Here is a 13,979-nt window from a genome sequence, read left to right as displayed (position 1 = left end):
CTTTGCAACCCCAGGGACTATAGCCCGCCAGGTCCATCTGTCCATGGGATTCTCCAGGCCAGAATACTGGAGTGAGTTGCCTTTTCCTCTTCCAGGGGAATCTTCCTAACCCAGGGATCAAACCCATGTCTCCTGCATTGGCAAGTGGATTCTTTACCACGGAACCACCAGGGAAACCCACAATGGAATATTACTCAGCCATAGAAAGGAATGAAAGAGGATCATCTGTAGAGATGTGGCTGGATCTAGAGTCTGTAGTGAAGGAGATCAAAAAGAGAAAAACAAATATCATATATTAACATGTATATGTGGAATCTAGAAAAAAGGTATAGATGAAAACATTTGCAGGGCAGGAAGAGAGACACGGAGAATGGACTTGCAGACATGGGGTTGGGGGACAGGGAAGGGTGACATGAATTGGGAGAATTGGATGGACATATATATACACTACCATGTGTAAAATAGATATTAATAGCTAGTGGGAATCTGGTGTACAGCACAGGGAACTCAGCTCAGGGCTCTGTGATGACCTAGATGGGGGAGGGGAGGCCCAAGAGGGAGGCTCAAGAGGAAGAGGATAAATATATACTTAGAGCTGATTCATTTCACTGTACAGCAGAAACTAATACAACAGTGCAAAGAAATTATACTCCAGTGAAAAATAGACTGTGTTTGATACAAAGGACTTTCATGGCTTACATTGCAACATCTTTAGACAGCCCTGGAGTTGATGTCTAACTTCTTAGCAGTTGTGGGATCCCTGCCTAGAGACTTCATCCAGATATAACCTTATTTCCTCTCTTTTTCTGTCCACCTCATCTCATTCCACCCTAATATACCCATTTTGTGGATAGGAGATGGAGCATCCAAGGGAAGGGTTGAGTGCCTCTCGTGTCTGGTGTGAGCCATCAGGACCAGCGGTTATACTGCCCCCTAGCGGTGGTGCGTGTGTGCGGTGGCGACTGACTGAGATCTCATGGACTGTAGCCCACCAGGCTCCTCTGTCCGTGGGATTCTCCAGGCAAGAAAACTGGAGTGAGTTGCCGCTCGCTCCTCCAGGGGATCTTCCCAACCCAGGGATGGAACCCACATCTCTTTTGTCTCCTGCACTGGTAGGCGGGTTCTTTAACACTAGCGCCACCTGGGAGATAACCGCAAAGGACATCATAACCAAAGAAGAGTTTCGTGTCATGCAGACCAGGGTTCCTCAGCCCCGGCCCTATTGACATTTTGGACCAGGTAGTTCTTTGTCTGGGAAGCAATCCTGGGCACCATAGGGTGTTGAACAGCATCCCTGGCCTATACCCACTAGATGTCAGTCGTCCCTGCTCAGCTGTGACAACCAAAAATGTCTCTAGACATTGCCAGATGTTTCCCAGGGGGCCAAAATTGCAACCCCCTCCCCCAGTCGAGAACCACTGCTACAGATAAAACTCTAGCAGCAACAACGTGTCACAGGCCGGTGTTATTAGGGATTCCTATTGGGTTCCAATATGTAGTATATTCTGTTTACATGAATGAAAAAATGGATTTTTTCATATTAAGCCATTTTAAAATCATTTTTCACCACATGGATGATGAAAGGGCTCCCCTCAATTTCTCCTGGAATATTGGAATTGTTCTCATATACCAGCAGGTTTTGTTTCTCTGCAAATGCTGTTTCTCTCCGATTCACAGCTTCCTTCTCTAGAATGACAGGCGTGATAATACCTAGCCCTTAGGATGGCCAGAAGGTCCTGTGTAAGTGCCTGGTGTACAGTAAAGGTTCAATAAATACTAATTTCCTTCCTCCCTTGAGCCGGCAAGGACTTCTTATAGAAGAAGAGGTAAGTGGAGCAAAGCAGGGAAGTGAGTGGAAGACTGAGAACAGGGCCCTTGGTCTGTGTCCTGGCCCTGCCACTGGTCTTGCTGTGTGACCTTGCATAGGTTGCCCACCCTCTCTGGGCCTTACTTTCCCAAGTCTGTAAAGTGAGGACGTTGGATTAGAAACTCTCAAAGGCCCCTAAGCTCTAAACTCTAGGTTTCTATAAAGCTGTGCAGGGCAGTAGTTCCCTATCCCAGCATGCACTAGAATCCTCCAAGGAACTGGTTAAAATCAAGTTCCCCAGGCCCTGAGATTAAGGGTTTCTTATCTAGGGAGTTCTGATGGAAGGGGTTCTGGGCCCATGCTCTAGGAAATCTTATCCTCACCTACTGATTATCCAAGCGCATCAGAGGGCCCGAAAGTTTGTTGAGAACACACACTGATTTTTCTTTTTTTCTATGTAATAAACTCACTTCTGAAAAGTTGGCCTGAATATAACAGGTGGCAAATCGAAACTCACTTAACATAGATCTTTTGAAATGAAACTTCCTGGACTTTGGGTCCAAGCAGACATCAACCAAAAAGTGTTCTGGATTCTTAGCCCTGTGCTAGGGGCGGAGGGGTGGGTGGTTTTATGTGTGTGTTTTGGGGGGAGGTGGTGAGTGTGTGTGTATCCTGGGGAGGAGAGATGGGAGGAGTAGTCATTTTTTGAAACCTCACAGTGTTATTGGGTAGAAAAGATGTTCACAGATCACAATAACACTGGGTGTCACTAACCCAAGTGAGGGCTTGTTTGCCCGAGTCGCACCTAAGCTCGCTGCATGCTTTTTCACGGGCAGTCGTCCTAACACTTCTTCAGGGCCGTGGCGGCGTCTCTGTTGCACACACAGGACAGTGGAGCCTCCAGACACTGGACTAGCATTCTGTCATTTTGTTAGGAAGTGGAAGACCAGGATCCTCCCAGCCAATCTTCCTCCTACAGCCCAGTGATTTAACCATGGCCTGACGCTAACAAGCACTCCGGTCAGTTTCAATCATGGGAAGTGAAAGTTGTGTAACCAAGATGCTAATTGGCAATTAGACAACGGGAACACACCGTGTGAGAAAAAAGACCAGTCTCTGTGGCTGGAACAGACAGCAGAGGGAGATTTAATTGGGTCTTGAAGGCTGTGGGGAGAATCAGATGGACAAGGGCAGGGGGTAAGCTGTGGGAGTGAGAGAGGGGATCTGAGTTGCATTTCATTCTTTTTATTTGTTCAACATTCATAGACACTTCCTCAGGAAGTTTGCCTATTCCTTTCTCTTTCCATTCCTCCTCCTTTTATCTTCCCCTTCTTTTCTTACCTCTCTTTCTTCTTTCATCCACCACTCACCCTACCTCCCAGCCAGCCATCCAGCCAGCCAGTCAGCCTGTCTTCCACCCATCTGTCCATTCATCCTGCCACCCTTCCATACATCCATCTACGTGTCCATCCACCTATTCATCCATCTATCCATCCTGTTTCCCTTCCTCCCATCTATCCATCCATCCTGCCTTCTTTTTATCTCTCCATCCATCTAGTCATCTATCCATCAGTCTAATATTTATTGCATGATATAAGGCAGAAATTCCCCTTCCCTCTTTTTCCCTTCTCCCCTTCCCTCTCTTCCTTCCTCCCTCTTTCATGCCTTCTTTCATTTCCACATATATTCCCCCAAGCACTTGCTGGCTGCTAGACTCCTCACTAAGCCCTGGACATACAAGAGCCCCGCCGCTCTGCAGGAGCTCCAAACCTGATGGGGGAGAGAGAGGCAGAAGATTATGGGATGACAGTGATCGGTTCTGCGCATGCTACATAGGGTGGCATCCATCCCAGGGATGAAGTCCAGGTTGAGGAAGAAGCCTGTCCCATGAACTCACCTGGCAGTAAGAGCTGGTTCCCCCAAGACAGCTGGGAGAGTGGAAAGAGCTGGGAGGTCCACGCCCTAATGCCTGGGGCACTCCTGGGTGCTCAGTTTCCTCATCTCTACAGTGGAGAGCAACAGCTGCTCCGTCTGCCTCCAAGGGATGTAGCGGGGTTGAGGAGCTCAGAGTCAACGAAGGTCCATTATTAATACTGCGTCTGACTCAGGAATTCTATGCCAATATCAGCTCCACTGGTGGGGCTTGCCAGTCTTGATCAGCACTGCAGCCCCTGTATTGTAGAACATTCCCGCCACACAACAGGTGATCAGTAAATATTTGTTGAGTGAATGAATGAATGGGTGAAGATTTCCACTTGGCAGATATGGCATCCATGGCCCAGAAAGCTGGAGCCATCCGCCCACAGTCCCCACAGTGAGTAGGTTGATGGGCACCGGGTTCTTGCTAGAGCTGTTAGACGCTGGCATTTGCGCACTTCCCACTTGCTGTGAGGCTTCATTCTCCCATCAGAGCTCACTGGGATCACCACCACAGCCTCCTTGTCACCTGCCCGGTACCCGGGTGATCGGACACCATTCTCGTTATTGTCATTGCTGTCCCTGGGCACTGCGCATCCCTCTTCACTGCCAAGGCCAAATCTGCCCTGTTCCCACAGCCAGAAGCCTTAATGAGTCCCCCTTGGGCTTCTGCTTCATTCTTTCTGTTGGTTTTCCTCACGGCATGTGATTAAGAAAAAACGCTTTTAGAAAGCGGCAGATTCTAGGTTCCCTGGGCTCAGAAGATGGATTCACAAGAGAACGGTCCTTGACACGGGAGACATGAGTTCATACGGAAAGCAAAGCAGCATGTCATCTGCTCAATGATGAGTTCTAATTGCTTAATTCTTTCAAACCAGCCATATATAGAACAGATTTTGAAAAAAAAATTGCACAGAGGACTCTGTCTTGCTTACATTTCCATTGTGATACAATTTGCATCCTACCTGCCTTCCTGCTGATGTTTGCCAGGAACTTGGAAAACCTGTATTTTTTCAGCATCTTCTATGAAGAAGAACTGGGAACATTCACAAGATTTGCTTCACTGAAACATTCAAACTGCCCTGAGAGGAAGGTGATGGGATCCCTACTCTGTCAGCAGAGGGAAGTGGGGCTTAGAAAAGTCATGTGCTTGTTGGTGCCAGAACCAGGGCTTGAACCCGGGACTTTCCAATGCTACAGCACGCTGCCTCCATCAAGACATGTGAGACTTCTGGCTGCAGCCAGGGGATCATCTTTGGCAAAGAAACAGAGCAAAGCTCACTGCTCTTGGTGGGGCCTGGACACTTACTTCACCACTTTGAGCCTCAGTTGCTGCCATCTGTGAAATGGGGATATGACTAGCCCTTCAGAGGGCTTTGGTTGGCACTGAAAAGGGATAATGAAGTGAAATTTACAAAGCGCTTAGCACTGCCTGAAACATACAACCCTTCAACAAAGGGGAGACCATGGTTTCCTCTCCTACTTGATGGTTGTTTATATCTTTGCATCTGTTTCCCTTCTCAACCCTGTGTTCATACAAGGCAAGGAACATGTCTAAGTGACCTCTGTGCCCCAGCACCCAGGAGACTGATGGGTCTCCAGGAACTGTTTGCTGAAGGAGCAATGAAATGAACATCGGTGTTCACTTTTTGCCTTCACCAGTCTCAGAACGCCTCCTGAATTCGGGATTCGATTCACCTCTTTATGAGAAAAAGCCAGGCTCCTCACTTCCTATAGCAGCAGGTGGTGAAGGGATTTTAGAAGCTGTTCTATGGGAAGTCTAAGTGGAAATCCCTTGGAGAGGGGACTTCCCATGGAAGCACACTTGCCCGGCCCACTTGGGGCCCCAGGAGCCCATCTCAGACCAGCCCTGGAGGCTTGTCACCCATTTTACAGATGAGGAGAGTGAGGCCCAGAAACAAGAGGGCAAGCTCAGGTCCACACAGATAGGGATTGTATGGGTGGGGACTTCAGTAATTCCATAATCAAATAATAATATCATTCGAGTGAACTTGAATGATATTATTATTTGATTATGGAATTATTCTTTGAATCACTTCCAAAGAATAGCAAGAAGAGATAAGAAAGCCTTCCTCAGCGATCAGTGCAAAGAAATAGAGGAAAACAACAGAATGGGAAAGACTAGAGATCTCTTCAAGAAAATCAGAGATACCAAAGGAACATTTCATGCAAAGATGGGCTTGATAAAGGACAGAAATGATATGGACCTAACAGAAGCAGAAGATATTAAGAAGAGATGGCAAGAATACACAGAAGAACTGTGCAAAATAGATCTTCATGACCCAGATAATCACGATGATGTGATCACTGACCTAGAGCCAGACATCCTGGAATGTGAAGTCAAGTGGGCCTTAGAAAGCATCACTACGAACAAAGCTAGAGGAGGTGATGGAATTCCAGTGGAGCTATTCCAAATCCTAAAAGATGATGCTGTCAAAGTGCTGCACTCAATATGATAGCAAATTTGGAAAACTCAGCAGTGGCCACAGGACTGGAAAAGGTCAGTTTTCATTCCAATCCCAAAGAAAGGCAATGCCAAAGAATGCTCAAACTACCGCACAATTGCACTCATCTCACACGCTAGTAAAGTAATGCTCAAAATTCTCCAAGGCAGGCTTCAGCAATATGTGAACCGTGAACTTACTGAGTTCAAGCTGGTTTTAGAAAGGGCAGAGGAACCAGAGATCAAATTGCCAACATCCCCTGGATCATGGAAAAAGCAAGAGAGTTCCAGGAAAACATCTATTTCTGCTTTATTGACTATGCCAAAGCCTTTGACTGTGTGGATCACAATAAACTGTGGAAAATTCTGAAAGAGATGGGAATACCAGACCACCTGATCTGCCTCTTGAGAAATCTATATGCAGGTCAGGAAGCAACAGTTAGAACTGGACATGGAACAACAGACTGGTTCCAAATAGGAAAAGGAGTACGTCAAGGCTGTATATTGTCACCCTGTTTATTTAACTTATAAGCAGAGTACATCATGAGAAATGCTGGACTGGAAGAAACACAAGCTGGAATCAAGATTGCTGGGAGAAATATCAATAACCTCAGATATGCAGATGACACCACCCTTATGGCAGAAAGTGAAGAGGAACTCAAAAGCCTCTTGATGAAAGTGAAAGTGGGGAGTGACAAAGTTGGCTTAAAGCTCAACATTCAGAAAACTAAGATCATGGTATCTGGTCCCATCACTTCATGGGAAATAGATGGGGAAACAGTGGAAACAGTGGCTGACTATATTTTTCTGGGCTCCAAAATCACTGCAGATGGTGACTGCAGCCATGAGATTAAAAGATGCTTACTCCTTGGAAGGAAAGTTATGACCAACCTAGATAGCATATTGAAAAGCAGAGACATTACTTTGCCAACAAAGGTCCGGCTAGTCAAGGCTATGGTTTTTCCTGTGGTCATGTATGGATGTGAGAGTTGGACTGTGAAGAAGGCTGAGCACCAAAGAATTGATGCTTTTGAACTGTGGTGTTGGAGAAGACTCTTGAGAGTCCCTTGGACTGCAAGGAGATCCAACCAGTCCATTCTGAAGGAGATCAGCCCTGGGATTTCTTTGGAAGGAATGATGCTAAAGCTGAAACTCCAGTACTTTGGCCACCTCACGCAAAGAGCTGATTCATTGGAAAAGACCCTGATGCTTGGAGGGATTGGGGGCAGGAGGAGAAGGGGATGACAGAGGATGAGATGGCTAGATGGCATCACTGACTCGATGGACGTGAGTCTCAGTGAACTCCGGGAGTTGGTGATGGACAGGGAGGCCTGGCGTGCTGCGATTCATGGGGTCACAAAGAGTCGGACACGACTGAGCGACTGATCTGATCTATCTGAAGTGGAATCACAATAGGATGGATACCCCAGAGGAAGAGAGAGCGAGCTTGGGACTTTCCTGGTGGTCCACGGAAAGGTTAAGACTTCGTCTTTCAATGCAGGGGGTGCAGGTTCAATCCCTGGTCACGGAGTTAAGATCCCGCGTGCCTCCCAGCCAAAAAACCAAAACATAAGCCAGAAGCAATACTATAACAAATTCAGAAGACTTTAAAAAAAGAGAAAGAGAGTGCTCCGTGGGAATGACAGGCTGAGAGCTGAAGGAGAAGTTAAGGTCAGGAGGCAGGGAGGAGCACGTGAAGGGAATGTTGAGGAAGAGAATAGCAGGTGCAAAGGCCCTGTGGCGGAGGAGCCAGTGTGGCCAAAGCACAGAGAGTGAAGGGAGGATGTGAGCAACGCAGATGGAGCCGTGAGCAGGGCTGGGATCCTGCGTGCTTGGAAGTCCCAAGGAGGAGTTTGGGTTTGGTTTCGGGGAGGGTTGTGAGCAGAGGGCCAACACAATCAGGTTAGGTTTTAAAACACCCCCGTGGGAGCTGGGGAGACAAGAATGGAGAGATTTTGAGTCCCGGCCTGCTGTTGCCTAGTGGTGTGACCCTGGGCGACTGCAGGCTGTGACATCAGTTCACGAGATTGTTGACTGGAGTAAGTGAGATAACAATGAGTTACTAGAGTCCTCATTAGGGCTTTCCGGGTGGCTCAGTGGTAAACAGTTTGCCTGCCAAGGCAGGAGACACAAGTTCAATCCCTAGAGTGGGAAGACCCCTTGGAGAAGGAGATGACAATCCACTGCAGTATTCTCACCTGGAGAATTCCATAGACAGAGGAGCCTGGAGGGCTACGGTCCAAAGGGTCGCAAAGAGTCAGATACAACTTAGCAACTAAACAATAACAACAACATAATCCTCATTAGTCAAAAGAGCTAAGAGCCAGGACCCCTGGGTTCAAATTCTGATTCCACCCCTTTACCCCTCTGGGCAGGCAGGAAAGTCCAGTGGTTAAGAGCTCTGGCTCTGACACCAGATACCCGGGGTCCAGGACAAACCCTGCCACTCACCTCCTAGTTGCGTGCCCTTGAACAAGTAACCTTTCCTCCTGAAGCCTCAGTTTTCTCATTTGCAAACTGGGGACGACAATGGGAACCGCCTGGTGGGGTGGTTGTGGGAATTTCATGAAAATGAGTAGCATAGTGTCTGGTAAGTAACGGTAACCATTATTATTATTATTGTTGTGTTCTGTTTCTATTTGCATTAAGGACAATGCGCTACTTCCCGGATCAACATTCAGAACAATAAAGGAAACATCCAACAGCTTGGGGATGGGTCAGCTGTACCCTCAGAGGTCAAAGTCCTGAGAGTGATTTCCCGGGGTAAATTCTAAGATGACTCAACGGACAGACTGTTGTGGCCAAAAGCACTGGGTTCCATCCGCAGCCCCTCCACCAGCGGATCGCGTGGCCCAGGCCCTGGCTCGCCCTGGCTCTCTGTTTCCTCCTCTCCGAGCATCGCTCCTGAAAGGAAATGTGTGCCTTTAACTCGCTGCCTGATCAGAATGCTCCAGGCTGGGGGCAGGGAGAAAGGAGGATGGGAATCACTCAAGCTCAATTTCCGCGGCTTCACCAAGTGCTCCTGTCACTTGATAAGCAGAAGCCAGGACCTCAGCTTTGCTGGTGTCAGGGAGAAGTCGGGATGGTTCGGCGCGTAGCAAAGCTCGCTTGTGGGATCAGGCTCTGCAGATAAGGTCCAGCTAATCAGACAAGATGCCCTCCAACCTTCCTCAGATCCTCGCTCACTGCCAGCCGCCAAATGGCCCTTCTTTCTAGAGGCCAACGCGTTGAAGGCGATCCCTGATGAGGCTCTGGGATTGAAAATTTATCCCAAAGCCCAGTACAGCTCCTGGGCCTAAACTTCAGGCTGTGAAATGCACAAAGAATTCCTTTTTATCCATTCATTTCTCCCTGCCTCTTACAGCTTTGCTCTCTGATTCCCTTTTGGATGGACTCTCTCCTCTTCCTTTCTTTCATCTCTTCCTGTGTCTCCATCAGGGGCCAGTTTGCCTTTTTGGTTCACCAAAGCATGACGGCGGGAGTAGTCCATCAAGAAAGGCCTCCAGGTAAAGGAAAAGAAAACCAAAGCCTTACCAAGAGAATGTGAAACCGTGTCTTAGGCCAAAATTGAACCATACAATGATCTCATTTAACTTTCCAAGTTGAAATAATTTAAAATCGAGCCATCCAAATGATCTCACATTCCAATTTAATTTAAAAAAATTACAACATCTATTTACATATATGAAATTCAGTTCTAACCAAATACCACGCATGTAGAAGTTGATGGACGTTCAGTTCTAAGAAACGCTCCCGTTGAAACATTTTGCTCTCTTCCTTTAGAGTAACCGTTTCTTCAGCTCAATAAACATGTACTGAGGGCCTGCCTAGTACCCAGTCGCTCACTTGCAGCACTTGTATGTCAGATTCTCTAAATACACCATCTCATTTATCACCCGTGCGACCCCATGAAGGGGCATGTGCCATATTTCACTGATTCTCAGGTCCACATTACTTGACATTTTAATGTCTCTGATATGAAACGCATTTCTGAAATCGACACACAGCATGTCAGAGTCCCATTGATGGAGTTTTTAAATTCCTGAGTGGCCCATAAAATACCAGGTATCTTAGAGTCAATGGAGGCTTCCCTGGTGGCTCAATTGGTAAAGAATTTGCCTGCAATGCAGGAGACCCAGATTCAGTCCCTGGGTTGGGAAGATCCCCTGGAGAAGGGAATGGCAACTCACTCCAGTATTCTTGCCTGGAGAATTCCATGGACAGAGGAGCCTAGTGGGCTACAGTCCATGGGGACACAAAGTGTTGGACACAGCGACCCCTGGGTTGGGAAGTTCCTCTGGAGAAGCGATAGGCTATCCACTCCAGTATTCTTGGGCTTCCCTGGTGGCTCAGACGGTAAAGAATCCGCCTGCAATGCTGGAGACCTGGATTCCATCCCTGGGTTGGGAAGATCCCCTGGAGAAGGGAATGGCAACTCACTCCAGTATTCTTGCCTGGAGAATCCCTATGGACAGAGGAGCCTGGCAGGCTACAGTCCATAGGGTCACAAAGAGTCGAACATGACTGAACGACTAAGCACAGAGTCAATGCAGAAATAGAGTCACAGATGTAGAAAACTAACTTATGGTTACCCAGGGGCTGACGGGGAGGTTCAGTTCAGTTCAGTCGCTCAGTCATGTCCGACTCTTTGAGACCCCATGAACAGCAGTACGCCAGGCCTCCCTGTCCATCACCAACTCCCAGAGTCCACCCAAACCCGTGTCCATCGAGTCGGTGATGCCATCCATCCATCTCATCCTCTGTCGTCCCCTTCTCCTCCTGCCTTCAATCTTTCCCAGCATCAGGGTCTTTTCAAATGAGTCAGCTCTTCGCATCAGGTGGCCAAAGTATTGGAGTTTCAGCTTCAGCATCAGTCCTTCCAATGAACACCCAGGACTGATCTCCTTTAGAATGGACTGGTTGGATCTCCTTGCAGTCCAAGGGCCTCTCAAGAGTCTCCTCCAACACCACTGTTCAAAAGCATCAATTCTTCGGTGCTCAGCTTTCTTTATAGTCCAACTCTCACATCCATACATGACCACTAGAAAAACCATAGCCTTGACTAGACGGACCTTTGTTGGCAAAGTAATGTCTCTGCTTTTTAATACGCTGTCTAGCTTAGTCATAACTTTCCTTCCAAGGAGTAAGCGTCTTTTAATTTCATGGCTACAATCACCATCTGCAGTGATTTTGGAGCCCAGAAAAATATAGTCAGACTAGCCATTGTTTCCACTGTTTCCCCATCTATTTGCCATGAAGTGATGGGACCAGATACCATGATCTTAGTTTTCTGAATGTTGAGCTTTAAGCCAACTTTTTCACTCTCCTCTTTCACTTTCATCAAGAGACTCTTTAGTTCCTCTTCACTTTCTGCCATAAGAGTGGTGTCATCTGCATATCTGAGGTTATTGCTATTTCTCCCCGCAATCTTGATTCCAGCCTGTGCTTCTTCCAGCCCAGCATTTCGCATGATATATTCTGCATATAAGTTAAATAAGCAGGGTGACAATATACAGCCTTGACGTATTCCTTTTCCTATTTGGAACCAGTCTGTTGCTCATGTCCAGTTCCAACTGTTGCTTCCTGACCTGCATATAGGTTTCTCAAGAGGAAGGTCAGGTGGTCTGGTATTCCCAGTGGGATGAATTAGTTGGGAGATTGGGAGATATGAATTGGGAGATATACACACTACCTCCTACTCCAGAGGATTTCCTGACTCAGGGATTGAACCCGTGCCTCCTGTGTCTCCTGCACTGCAGGCCAATTCTTTACTCATTGAGGCATCAGCTGAGATACTATATATAAAATAGATAGCTAATACGTACTGTATAGCACAGGGAACTCTACTCAAAGTTCTGTAATGACGTATATGGGAAAAGAATCTAAAACAGAATATGTGTGTGTGTGTATTTATATACATGGGTGAGTGCACATATATATATTTATGTATGAGTTGACTTTGCTATACAGCAGAAACTAACACAATATTGTAAAGCAACTATATTTCAATAAAAATTAATTTAAAAAATGTCATATGAGAGTCGATGAAATCTTTCACAGTGGAGGAAGCAGAGGCTCAGACAGTGAAGCCACACAGCTGGCTGGTGAAAGAGTTGGGATCCAAGCCCACACCTCCCTCCTGCACAGCCCCAGGCCCTCAACCATCTGCATCTCATTCCAACTCTGTATCCACCATCCCTGGGAGCCTGGGGTCAACAGATCCTGCCTCAATCCAGCCTAGACTGTCACAATTAGTCCTGACAAGTCTGTTCCAAATCTAGATGGCTAGATTTGGGAAAATCTAGCCAAATAACCTTGTGGATGACCTACTTCAAACACTTCCTCTTCCAGATGACTGGCCAATGGGTTCACAGCAAAATACTGAGAAAGCAGTGAGACCAGGATCCAGACTCGTGACCTCTGGGCGTGTGATTTTGTTCATCAATGTTAAGAGTTCGATTTCCAACTAGCCCCTGTCTCAGAGGAGACATTTGCCTCTCCTCTGTCTCTTTCTATCTGTAAGCTGCCCACTCTCCCTTCCCTCTGTTCCAAATCTGGGCCTATGGGCTCCCAACTCCCTTTGTTGAGGTTTTTTATAAAAACAAGGTGTTACTGTCTGTTCACACTTTTCCTCTGGGCAAGCTGCTTCCTCCCTGAAATTCCCTCTGAGCTCCAGCCAGCAAATTCTCATATGTCACCTTCCCAGCGATATTCTTGCTTTGTATGGTTCCACGTTTTATCTCCCTCTTCTCTTCCACCACAGAATCCGTAACCTTGAATCCTGCAGCATATCTGGGCAAACGGGTCTCCATGTGCATAGCTAAGAATAGCCAACAATTACTGTCTCTTTCCTGAGTGCCAGGCCCTGTACTAAGTACTCCGTGTGCATCAGCACATTTCATCCTGAAAACAGCTCCATCGCTGCTTCCATTTTTCAGATGGCCTCAGAGAGGTGAAGTGACCTGCCCAAGGACACACAGCTAAATTGCACATAAAGTTGATTCCAAAGCCCCTTTCGCAACCTCCAGACTTTACAACTTCCCCCTCCTTCAGTGCTTCAGGAAGTCACTGACCACCCCCCCACCCCAAAGTTAGCAATTTCTCTTGCAGTTTCTTTTTTGGTTCTCACAATAATGCTGTGAGTACAATTGCATTCCAGGCAACTTGTGGGCAGAGAACGGCATTGGGTAGAACCTGTCTTGCCTCTGGGCTTTTGCACCACATTGGACTTGTTATTCAATCCTTTCTAATTTAGAAACTTTGAGTCCGCTGTGTGCTGGGTGCTAAGGAGAGAAAGGAAAGTTGAAGTTCTGTTCTCAGGGAAGAAAGTTTAGAAAAAGGCAGTAGGAGCTCTTAACCTGCGATGCAGGGATAGGCTTTGGGGGGCCGTGGTCTGTGAACCAACCAAATTATATGCCCCATGGTGTTCAGTACGTGCATTTTGGGTGCTGCTGTCCATCTCTTTCAGTTGGCTGTGGTCTTCTTGTCGTTGTTTAGTTGCTAAGCCGTGTCTAACTCCTTCCCGACCCCAGGGACTGTGGTGTCTCCAGGTTCCTCTGTCCATGAGATTTCTCAGGCAAGAACACTGCAGTGGGTTGCCATTCCCTTCTCCAGGGGATTTTCCTGACCCAGGGATCGAACCTGGGTCTCCTGCATTGGCAGGTGGGTTCTTTATCGTCTGAGCCACCAGGGAAGCCCCAGATCCTCTAAACAGATACAGACCACATGTGTTATGACAACGGCCATGAAGCTCAAGATAAAGTGGAGAGCATGGCTGTTTTCACTCCGCAG

The 13,979-nt window shown here is 47.2% G+C and overlaps 1 protein-coding gene across 3 annotated transcripts in view; it reads right to left on the bottom strand.

Annotated features, from left to right (window-relative positions):
• SEZ6L (seizure related 6 homolog like) overlaps window positions 1–13,979 on the bottom strand; it is a 192,261-nt gene that overhangs the window by 131,117 nt on the left and 47,165 nt on the right. The window lies entirely within an intron of this gene.

The sequence above is a fragment of the Bos javanicus genome, chromosome 17, assembly GCF_032452875.1.
Source record: "Bos javanicus breed banteng chromosome 17, ARS-OSU_banteng_1.0, whole genome shotgun sequence".
Lineage (NCBI taxonomy): Eukaryota > Metazoa > Chordata > Mammalia > Artiodactyla > Bovidae > Bos > Bos javanicus.
The sequence above is the reverse complement of the archived record's forward strand: the minus strand, read 5'-3'. Positions and strand labels throughout refer to the sequence as shown.